We start from the raw sequence: 12,394 nt of genomic DNA, 5'->3' as shown, positions 1-12,394 counted from the left end.
CTGTGGGGAGGGAGGGGTGTGGAGGGAGGGCTGTGGGGAGGGAGGGGTGTGGGGAGGGGTGTAGGGAGGGAGGGTGGGGGGCGCCGATGTTTCTGCTGGTGGCAGCGTGGAGGCGGGGAGATCCGGGTTGTAATTATAGCGACCCCGACTCTGCACGGCGCTTCCCGGAAAATGCATCTTTATGGGGTTGCGTGTGATGGATGGTGAGGGCGGAGGAGGGCAGCTGGGGGGAGCGGAAGGTGTATGGGGGGAGCGGGGTAGGGGTGGAGGGTGGGGGGCACAGCGTGTTCCTGTGAGACACACACCGCGAATGATTTCCTGAGATTCCCGGCGGGTTTTGTTTTGCTTGTAAAATAAAAATCAAATAAATCTGATCAGCAGCAGCAGCAGCCTCACGGACTGCGGGGAGTGAATTTGCTAGCAGGAAGCGATTGATGGGGAGCGGTGGTGCAGCGGTTAGCGCGCTGCGCCATGTCACCGGGCATAGTCCCGAGTTCGATTCCCGCTCACGGTCCACCAACACCAGTGGGGGAGGGCCAATTCCGATTGGCCTCTCCCCTCAGGGCGTTTGTGACCACAACAGCGGCTAAATGGGGGCTCTGGACGGGTGCGAGGGGCTGGTAACCCCTCCATCTTCAATAAATTACCACTAAACCACGTGAAAAATATCTAATTAATAAGCTTGTGCCGGAGGCTCCGGGGGGACAGGCGTCTATAACGTCACCTGGCCAAACCCCATCTGGCGGAGCCAGGAGATTTAATCTTTACCCTCGGGGCTCCTCCAGAAACAACAAAAAGTCACTACATGTGGCCACGTGGAAAGTTCGAATGCTCACTGCGGAGGAGAGGCTGCCGCTCCTATGTCGGGAGCTGGACCGGTACGACCTGGATCTCTGTGGCATTCAGGAGGTCCGGTGGACCGTGGTCGTGGTTACTTATGCCCCCACCGAAGACTAACATCCGTGGAGGGATGCAGGCAAGGCCGATAAGTCAGATGCCTTCTATGACCTCCTGTCACAGGTGCTGGCTAAAGTGGCCCCTCGGGATAGAGTCATCTTGTTGGGTGACTTCAATGCCCAAGTTGGTCATGATGCTGGCACCTGGTCTGGAGTGATTGGAAGGCATGGGCCAGATCAGCTCAATAATAACGGTAGGAGGCTGCTAGCTTTTTGTGCAGCCCATGGGCTTGTAATTACCAACACTCTGTTCCGGCATCGGCGCATCCACACAACATAATGGATGCATGCCGGGTCCAAGCAAGAAGATCTGCTGGACTACATAATGACGGACCAGCGGATGCGAGCTCATGTCCTTGACACCAAGACCTACCGTGGAGCTGATCTGCCCTCCGACCATCGACTTGTCATCTGTAAGATGCGCCTGCCATTTTTCCACTCCGGTGGTGGGTGTACACCCAGGACCCAATTCCGCCCTAAGGTGGCCTGGTTTTAGCTAGCTGATGGAAGTTGCAAGCGAGAATTTCATCATCGCTTGCGACTGGGGTTGGCATCGTCCCCCACTCCTGATGTCGAGGGTAAATGGGCGAGGTTTAGGACTGACTCATGCAGCTGCAATGGCTGCTTTGGGTACGCGGTCCAGACCTCCCCAGAGACGCTGGCTGACAGAGGAGGTGTTCAGGATGGTTGAGAAAAAGCCACAGGCCTACTCTAATCGTCTACAGCATCCCACGTCAGAGAATGAGGAGGCTTACCGCAGCCTTCGCTTTGAGGTTCGGAGAGCCGTGAGGCGCTGCAAGGATTGGTGGTGGTCGCGGGTTGCTGAGGAGATGGAGTCTGCCTCAATGGCCCGCGATCACAAATCCCTATTTAACTCCATCAAAAAAGCAACCTGCAGCGCCACACCTATTACCATCATTAGGGGAAAGAACGGTGATCCAATCTCCGACCCCCAGGAACAGGTTTGCAGATTTGCTGACCATTTCTGTGAGCTCCTGGGAGAGGGGAAATCCCTCAGCCTGGAAAACATCATGGCACAAAGTGTGGATGATCCTGCTGAGGCTGCGGTGCCTCAAATTTTGGAGGAGGAAGTCACCCCCTGTGAGTGGCTGGCTGAGGTGCCATCTGTTGAGGAAGTACTGAAGGCGATCCAGAGTCTGAGACTCTGAGACCAGGAAAGGCACCAGGCAGAGATGATCTCCCAAGCGAAATGCTGAGGGAGGGTGGCGTTTGTGCACAGACTGCCCTACACGACATCATAACAACAGTCTGGGCCACTGGACGGGTTCCGCAGGATTGGAAGGATACCCTGGTGGTCCCCCTCTATAAGAAGGGGGACCGAACAGACTGTAACAACTACAGGGGCATCTCACTCCTCAGTGTGCCAGGAAAGGTCCTTGCAAGGATTATTCAACATCGCCTTGCCAGGCACACTGAGGAGAGGCTTGCGGAGCCCCAATGCGGTTTCAAGGGCGGTCCTGCACAGATGCCATATTTTCTGTCCGTCTGCTACAGCAGAGGTGTAGGGAATTCCGACAAGATCTACATCTCTGCTTTATTGACCTGGTCAAGGCCTATGATACCATCAGTAGTCCTGGGCTCTGGGTTGTTCTTTGTGCTTTCGGAGTCCCTGACCCTCTGCTCATGCTCATTAAGGACCTTCATGATGGTGAGCAGGACCGGGTAAAACTACGTGGCCGGAAGTCAGAGCCATTCCCTGTACACCTTGGGGTGCGATAGAGATGTCCTCTGGCTCCAACATTATTAAACATCGATTTCAACCACGTAGTTCGTGAAGTCTTCAGTAGCTGTACCGGAGGAATTTCCATCTGGTACAGATACAATGGGAGGCTGATCGATGCCCGGGTGCGGTCAAGGGATGGCTCCCTATTGGTCAACCACGTTATGTATGCTGATGACCTGGTAATTGCGGCTCACTCAGAGGAAAAGTTGGAGGCGCTGCTGCTGAAACTGTAGTGTGCCACAAAGAGGTGGGGCCTTACCATCAGCCCCACCAAAACGAATCACCTGCCTGGGTATTTTGTACCATCGGGCACTCCACCCCCACATCTCCCAATCGGTGATGGGGCAGTTGTGGAGAGAGTGGAGAGTTTCCCATACCTGGGCAGTGTGCTCATGACCGGCTTCGGTTTAACAGCAGAGGTCTCACTCCGAATCAATCGGGTTTAACCTGCAGGCTGGATTGTGTGAGGAGCTCACAAATCCTCGAAAGATCTGGACAAAGTCCCATCGGTGAGCTCGCATGCCCAATCACCGCATGCCCAAACAGCTTTTGTTCGGCCGGATCGAGGGGGCTAAACGGGCACGGCACGGGCTAGAGAAGAGATGGAGTGATGTGGTTTATGAGGATGTGGAGCTGAGTGGACTTGCCGATGACTGGTACCAGCGGTGTCAAGATCGGCCTCTGTGGAAGAGGCTCGTTAATGACGCTACTGGGCAGTTGGAGGCAGTCGCCCTCCAACAACAACAGAGGGCGGAGGAGCGACGCTCACAACAACGAGCTGAGCGCCGGGTGGCTAAAACACAGCAAGTTGGCACAGTAGGGGGCACAGATGGTGCATCAGCCAGTCATCTCATCATCTCAGTGAGTCGACCCGTGGTACCTGCTGGGTCTGCACCGTGACCTCCTGCCAGCGGGCGTTCGACACTTCACGTGGCCTCAACGTGCACCTAGCCTGGCACAAGCGCCGTGGTGACGTCACCGCCAGTTAGTGGCGAATGGCGGTTGTTGTTGTTGTTTGTGATGGTGGTATGCATGCTGCTAATTATTAAGTTGATCGTTGCAATAAATAAAGACAATTCATTCAGCCACCGCGTGAACAGACCCCCGCCGGCTGCCCCCACGCCTGGCGCGTTATTTCTGGCTGCCCCCAACGCGTGCAGCACCCTGTTTGACCCCCGTTTAATTTCCCCAGTGCCCCCCACCCCCCCCTCACCCAACCTCGCTAGCCCCTGCCCGACCACAATTCCACCATCACCGCCTCCATCACCACCACCGCCAGAGATAAAGACAAAGATCCCCCGTGTAGCCTTAGCAGACTTTCGGGGCAAGTGCTGTTAGCGAGTAGCACCTATGAAGGCCGGCACGGCACACGAGGGGGTGGGTGGCCGGCACTACGCCCGGCCGCCTTTGTCTCCCGAATGGCGACGTTTACACATCGCGCCAGGTACTCATTTGAAGCTGAGTCGATCTCGGGGAGGGCCAGCTCCGAATCAGATCATCGTCACCGGTGTTGGCCGTGAGCGGGAATCGAACTCTTCACCATCACCGCCTCCACCACCACCATCACCGCCATCATCCCCATCACTGCCTCCACCACCATCACCTCCGATTAGCACGGTTGGCTACGTTGGGTGCTAAAGAATTTCAACATACGTACATACATCACCGCCCCCACCACCATCACCATCACCGCCCCCACCACCATCACCGCCCCCACCACTACCACCATCACCGCCCCCACCACTACCACCATCACCGCCCCCACCACTACCACCATCACCGCCCCCACCACTACCACCATCACCGCCCCCACCACTACCACCATCACCGCCCCCACCACTACCACCATCACCGCCCCCACCACCATCACCGCAGATCGACCCTCGGGTGAATGCGCGGTGACGTCACCAGAGTGCAGTTTAAAAAAACTCAATTTGTAATTAAACAAATTAGTCAATAAATCAATTAATTAAATAAATAACTCGCCAGACAACGGGGGCGGAGGGGTCGGGCGTGGGAGCACCGCGAGGATGAGAGACGCTCCCATATCCACCACTCCCACCACCACCACCACTCCCATCACTACCATCACTGCTCTCATAACCACCACTCCCATCACCGCTCCTATCACCATCACCGCTCCTATCACCATCACCACTCCCATCACCACCACCACCACCACTCCCATCACCGCTCTTTCACCATCACCACTCCCATCACCACCACTCCCATCACCATTACTGCTCCCATAACCACCACTCCCATCACCACCACCACCACTCCCATCACCGCTCCTATCACCATCACCACTCCCATCACCACCACTCCCATCACCATCACTGCTCCCATAACCACCACTCCCATCACCGCTCCCATCACCACCACCACCACTCTAAATACCACCACCACTCCGATCACCCCTCCCATCACCACACTCATCACCACACTCATCATCGCCACCATCGCCAGTCCCATCACCATCAAAGCTCTCACCACCACCACTCGAATTATCACCACCACTCTCATCACCGCTCCCACCACCACCACCACCATTCTAATTACCATCACCACTCCCATTACCATCAACCGCTCCCATCACTACTCCTATTCCCATCATTATTACTTTCATCACAACCACCACCACCACCATCCCAATTCCTTGCCGCGTCTTCCCGTGATGTCCGCAACCCGCCTTGCCCCCTCCTTCCTCCTCCTCCTCTCCCTCCCATCGCCAGCTCCGTGCCCTCGCATTCTCTATTGACAGAGGAAGAGAGAGAGAGAGGGAAGGAGGGAGAGTGGGAGACCGTGCGGCGAGAGTGGTAATGGCTGTGTGGCGGTCGTGGGGAGCTCGGCTCGGCTGGCGATGGCTGAGCTGTGAAGAGGCTACGCGAACATTCGCATGGTGGTGGTGCTTTTGGTGGTGGTAGTGGTTGTGACGATTATCTGAACCGGTCCTGGGCCTCCCTTAGGTCGACTCAGCCTCAAATGAGTACCTGGTGCGATTTGTAAATATCGCCACTGGGGAGACAAAGGCGGCCGGGCGTGGTGTTGGCCACCCACCCCCTCGTGTGCCGTGCCGGCCTTTATAGGTTCTCGCTAACAGCACTTGCCCCTACAGTCTGTTAAGGCTATAGGGGGAATCTTTGTCTGTGGTGGTGGTGGCGGCTTTGCTGCTGCACGGTGGCTGTCTGTCACCCAGCGCTGTGGAGGCAGCCGCGAGATTTGGTGGATCACCGCACAGATGTTGGGAAACTCCATTCCTATCCGACAAGGCAGTACAGCAGCAAAGCGTGGACCGATCGCCATCTGTTTCCATCTGTACGGCGAGTGAGCATTGCCCGCTCGCATAAAGCGCGAACTCGGTTCGATATCTGCTGGGTAAATATATCACGATTCAAATATATCTCCAAATAGGTAAATAAACACGATAAGTCACGTCACTGGGCGAGGTCAGAACACTTAACACTCATAAGAATATTTTAAAAAGTATAACAATTGCCTATGTATCCAGGTAGCCACACATTACGTCACAGGACCGTGGGAGATTCGTGGCGGCTTGGGGAGGCTTTCCTGCAGCAGCGGATCGGCCGAGCTCCTTGCCAGCTGATGGATTGTCAATCGTCCTGCGTGTGAGGAGCGCCAGGCGAGTGAGAATGTCGCGGTGATTCGCCGACGGATGCCACCGCGAACAGAACGCAAAATAATGAACGCCGCCCCTGTCTCATTGAACTCAACAAATGCGTCCGTCGGTCGGGTCCATAGCTCAACCCAGCGGCACACCCGGCCACTCAGCCAGAGAGGGCCCGGGATGGGACGCAGAGAGGACCTGGGCTGGAACAGAGAGGACCTGGGTGGGGGGGGGGCAGAGAGGACCTGGATTGGGAGGCGGGGGCATGGAGGACCTTGGCAGGAACAGAGAGAGGACCTGGGTGGGGAGGGCTCTTTGGGGAGGGGGGAGCGAGTTGACCTGGATGCAAGAGACAGTGGGGGGCGGGGTGGGGGGGGGGTCGCACGCCTCGTTAAAATCAAATTATCCGCCGCGCGCCGTCGCAAGTGAATGCCAAAACATTTCTGCTGCATTCATTTTCATTTTCACGCTCTACGCTCTCATTCAGCATCGATTCCCCGCGCGGGTCGCTCCCGCCGCACACGTGCTGGTGTGAGTGTGCGTGCGTGCGTGCGTGCGTGTGTGTGTGCGTGCGTGTGTGTGGGGAGCGGTGGTGCAGTCGTGATTAGCGGAGCGGTGAGCGCGCTGCACTACGAAACCCGGCGACCCGAGTTCGATACCGGCCTTCAGAGGTGCTTCTCGCCAACACCACTTGCCCCAACATTATGTTAATGCTATACGGGGGATCTTTGTCTTTGTTGTGTGTGGGGGGGGGTGACGCAGTCGTGGTTAGTGTAGCGGTGAGCGCTACGCTGCGCTACGAACCCGGTGACCCGAGTTCGATTCCCGCTCACGGCCACAAACACCAGTGACGATTATCTGAACCGCTCCTAGGTCCATTCAGCCTTAAATGAGTACCTGGTGCGGCGTGTTAAAAGATTGCCACTGGGGAGACAAAGGCGGTCGGGCGTGATGCTCTTCACCCACCCCTTATTGGACCGTGCCGGCCTTCACAGGTGCTCGCGAACAGCACTTGCCCCAAATGTTAAGGATATAACGGGGATCTTTGTCTTTATCCTGTGTGTGTGTCTTTCTGCGTGTGTATGTCTCTGTCTGTGTGCGGTGTCCCTGTGTGACCATGTGTCTGCATCCTATTGCTCATCGCTGTGCGTACCGGTGCTCGTGTCTGTCTCTGCGTGTGTCTCCTTCTGTATGTCTCTCTCTCTGCGTCTGCGTCCCTCCCGGTGTCCGCGTGTCTCTCGGTCTCGTCTGTCTGTCCGCACGTGTCTCTGTCTGTGTGCGGTGTCCCTGTGTGACCACGTGTCTCTGTCTGTGTGCGGTGTCCCTGTGTTACCACGTGTCTCTGTCTGTGTGCGGTGTCCCTGTGTTACCACGTGTCTCTGTCTGTGTGCAGTGTCCCTGTGTGACCACGTGTCTCTGTCTGTGTGCGGTGTCCCTGTGTGACCACGTGTCTCTGTCTGTGTGCGGTGTCCCTGTGTGACCACGTGTCTCTGTCTGTGTGCGGTGTCCCTGTGTTACCACGTGTCTCTGTCTGTGTGCAGTGTCCTTGTGTGACCACGTGTCTCTGTCTGTGTGCAGTGTCCTTGTGTGACCACGTGTCTCTGTCTGTGTGCTGTGTCCCTGTGTTACCACGTGTCTCTGTCTGTGTGCGGTGTCCGTGTGACCACGTGTCTCTGTCTGTGTGCGGTGTCTCTGCCCGTGTCTGAACCGCATTGCTAGTCGCGTTGCGTGCCGAGTGTATGCGTCTCTGTCGAGGCGACATAAATTATGGAGCGACACCGCGGCCCGATTGCTTCGCAGTGCAGGGTGTCTGCGCTCGTAGATTACACACAGGCACGACATTCTCTATCCACTGCTCCACGGAGGCCAGACCCGCGCCGTTTTGCATTCCCTGCACGCGAGAGAGACAGAGAGAGATGGGTACTTGAGTTTACGAGCGGATTTTGACGGAATTATTTTGACGGTTCAGTGGAGCTTGCGTGAAATGTTATTTCGGTTCGGGTTAAGGTTCGATAGCTTATCGGGTGAATCGTCATCGCCGTTATGAAGAGGAGAACAAGCAGCAAGAGAAATAGCATCCAAATCATCATCATCATCATGGTGATCACGGATAGCTATACATATCATCTTGAATCGTCAGCTTCATTGTGATAGAACGCAGCTTATTCGTCATACTACTGAAAACTACCATCATCATTATTGACAACAAAGACAAAGCACCCCCGTGTAGCCTTAACAAACTGTTGGGGCAAGTGCTGTTAGTGAGCATCTACGAAGGGCGGAACGATAACACGAGGGGGTAGGTGGCCAGCACCACGCCCGACCGCCTTTGTCTCGCCAGTGGCGATTATTTCTTTTTAGACCGCACCAGGTACTCATTTGAGGCTGAGCCGAGGCGTGGTGCTGGCCACCCCCCCTCGTGTGCCATCCCGGCCTTCACAGGTGCACTTGCCTCAACCGTCTGTTTAAGGCTATACGGGGGGTCTTTGTCTTTGGGGGGGGGTTAAAGAGGAGGGGGCATTCTCATCTCACAGCTCTCCTCCCCTCCTATCCGTCCCCTCCGGGAAAGGAATTTCTGCAAATTATATATATATATAAATGACTCAGCATCATCATGATGATCATTATAATCATCATATTCATGATGATCATTATAATCATCAGCAACATTCGTTTAAGAATCGTTACTTTCATCATTATAATCGCCGTCATCATCAACAGACGCAACACCAACGCTGTCGTCACAATCGTCATCATTAGCAGCAGCAGCAGCAAACAACACATGACCAGAGGTATTCATTCATCATCTTCAGCGGTATCAATTAATCATCATCATCATTAGTCACAAATAAAACAATCCTCACCCCGTGTCACCTCTCCCACCCACACACCGCGGCATCACACAACAAGATCTGCGTCGTTAAAATTCAAACAATTCCGGCTGAGCCGCCCCAAAGGGGAGACGGCTGATGGGCCAGGTGCAGATGGATTCCGGAATGTAAACGACGCCCCTGGTGGACTCCAAGTTGCCCTTTTGCAGTTTCTGCCACGGATCGATGCCCAAGATTTAGGAGGGTGGTGGGTGGAGGGCGGGGAGGGGAGACGGATCGAACCCTCCCCAGCCCCCACTTGCGCGTCGTTTGTTGTCGCCCGCTATCGTCGAGGAGGGAAAAACCTCGCCCAGAACGGCGTGGTCAGCGCCGTGCCGGGGAGATCAAGAGATGGAGGAGGAGGAGGGAGGGAAGAGGAGGCAGGCGGGGGAGGGGGGATGAGGTGTGAGGGTGGTGGGTGTTCACTCGGCCGCGTGCTTCGCAAATACATTGAGAATGCGCGCGCGCGATTGTGTTTGCGTTGGCTCCTGTGTGTCAACATCGCCACTGGGGAGACAAAGGCGGCCCGGGCGTGGTGCTGGCGACCCGCCCCTTCGTGTGCCGTGCCGGCCTTCGTTAGGCGCTCGCCAACAGCACTTGCCCCCGACAGTCTGTCCCAGGCCGTCTAGAAACGAGGGGGGATCTTTGTGCGCCGCGGGGAGCGGCATCGCAGCGGTCGGCTCAACGCGCTGCGAACCCGAAGAGCCGAGTTCGACTCCCGCTCACGGGCCACCACCGGTGACGATTATCCGAGCCGGTCCTGGGCCCTCCCCTTGGCCGAGGGGGTGGCTGAGGGGGGCGTGTGGGGGGTGCAGAGCGAGCTGCGTCGATATTTACAGTCCATCGCTCGCCACTGATGTTAGACGTGGGCGGGAATCGAACTCGGGTGGCCGGGTTCGCAGTGCACATCGCAGCAAGACCGTGGTGGTGGTTGTTGTGGTGGTGGTGGTGGTGGTTGTGGTTGTGGTGGTGGTTGTGGTGGTTGTGGTGGTTGTGGTGGTTGTGATGGTTGTGGTGGTTGTGGTGGTGGTTGTTGTGGTTGTGGTGGTTGTGGTGGTGGTGGTGGTTTGCTCTCTACGATGCCTCGAGTCATTGATGACGGCGGCGAGAGGCCGATGCAGCAGGAACTAATTGCGTGCTTCCAGTTATTGATCTGTTACATTGGGCGAGATGTTTGGGGTGGGGGGGCGGGTGGGTGGAGGGGGCAGGGGGGCAGGGGGGCAGGGCAGCTCTGCGTATTTTGTTTGACGTGGTCGGGCGGGAGTTCTGTCTGTCTGTCTCCAGCGAGTGTCTCGATGTGTCTGTCTGTCTCCGAGTGTCTCGGTGTGTCTCTCTGTCTCCAAGTGTCTCGATGTGTCTGTCTGTCTCCGAGTGTCTCGGTGTGTCTCTCTGTCTCCAAGTGTCTCGATGTGTCTGTCTGTCTCCAAGTGTCTCGGTCTGTCTGTCTGTCTCCAGCGAGTGTCTCGGTGTGTCTCTCTGTCTCCAAGTGTCTCGGTCTGTCTGTCTGTCTCCAGCGAGTGTCTCGGTGTGTCTCTCTGTCTCCAAGTGTCTCGGTGTGTCTGTCTGTGTGGCTGCGTCCGTGCCTGGGGAGCGGTGGTGTAGTGGTTAGCGCTACGCTGCGCTACAATCCCGGCGATCCGGGTTGGATTCCCGCTCACGGCCAACAGCAGTGACGATTATCTGAATCGAGGTGAGGCAGCGACGAGCTCAGCCTCCCCTCTGATTGCGCAACCCCTCAGCAACTGGATGGAGCGCGGGCAATAAGCGCGTGCCTGTTACTATCTCAGTATGTCACAAATGTAATGTTTGTAGACCCCTTCATTTCATGTCCTCGTCTTCCATACTCCAGCTAACTTATTTCACGTGCGTGTATAAGTATATTTAGGCTCGCTGGTCTCGTCATGAAACTGCAATGAAAAAGCACCAGGGGAGGCAGCTATCACATCTGCCTCACTGAGGGGGACGTGTCTAACACGCCCCCCTCCGTGAGACCACGCCCCCTCCGTGAGACCACGCCCCCCTCCGTGAGACCACGCCCCCGCAGTGTGTGAATCTGGCTCTGACACGAAAAGCCAGTGCCTCCCCAGCCATTGACCTCACCGCACTGCAGCTCGCATCTCTATTGGAGGCGACGCGTGCTTAGAGAGATCGTTCAGTCAATGCCCAACGTCTTGCCGGGGAAAACTGCTGCTGCCGGTGAAGATTATCAAGTTGCGTTTTGTTGAACCAGGCGAGGAACTCTATAGGGAGACTGCAGGCAGTTTGTTATTTATACACGAGGACGTGGGTTCGATCCCGACACTCACGCCCCCTGTCGAGTTCGAGTCTGCGCGTCTCTCTCCGTCGCTCCACGTGGTCGCGTGGATTTCTTCTCGGGGTCCTCCTCCGGGTTTCCCCCTCCACGTTTAGAATCAGCGCCACGCGCTTCGAGGCAATTTCCAGGCGATAAGCGAATCACTTGTGATTGGCACGTCGCCTTTGACAAAGAGCCACACGGATCAATGGGCCCTTACCTAGTACAATAAAAACAATTGTAAAACAATGTATGTTTACTCTTTGGTGCTTTCGGTAAAGTCACGTAGGTAGAAAATAAAATAAATCACGACGTTTCGGGCGCAACACAAGCGTCAGTCACCAATGTATGTAAAGTGAATTTCTTTTGCACCATACGGGGCCAACCGTGCTAAATCGGAAACTGGAATGGAGTGGATTTGTTTTCCTCTTGCAGGCGCGACCTGGGTCAGCAAAAAACAAAAAAACGTTGACACAAAAATAAAAAGCAATGAAGCAAAGAGAAATCGTTTACAAAAACGATGACGACTCGTGTCACGTGAGACATGGAGGATGTTACACGAACGTAAATCCATGTTATAGATCATCATGGTGATGATGATCATCATTATCATCATCACCGGAGAACCATCAAGCACACTCGGCGAGACTAAATACTCCTACTATTCGTTATGAATGTGTGCAGGTGCGTGTGTGTGTGTGTGTTGTAGTGGGGAGTGTAGCGTTTAGCGCTACGCTGCGCTACGAACCCGGCGACCCGAGTTCGATTCCAGCTCACGGCCACAAACACCAGTGACGATTATCTGAACCGGTCATGGGCCTCCCCTAGGTCTACTCAGCCTGAAATGAGTACCTGGTGATGTGTGTAAACCACTGGGGAGACAAAGGCGGCCGGGCGTGGTGC

General features: G+C 55.7%; 1 protein-coding gene across 1 annotated transcript in view; it reads left to right on the top strand.

Annotated features, from left to right (window-relative positions):
* LOC144719360 (rabphilin-3A-like) overlaps positions 1-12,394 on the top strand; it is an 83,726-nt gene that overhangs the window by 10,132 nt on the left and 61,200 nt on the right. The gene's annotated exons all lie outside the window — the stretch shown is intronic.

This window comes from Lampetra planeri, chromosome 6, assembly GCF_965212315.1.
Source record: "Lampetra planeri chromosome 6, kcLamPlan1.2.h2, whole genome shotgun sequence".
In the NCBI taxonomy this organism is placed as follows: domain Eukaryota; kingdom Metazoa; phylum Chordata; class Hyperoartia; order Petromyzontiformes; family Petromyzontidae; genus Lampetra; species Lampetra planeri.
This window is presented reverse-complemented; position numbering and strand designations above follow the sequence as displayed.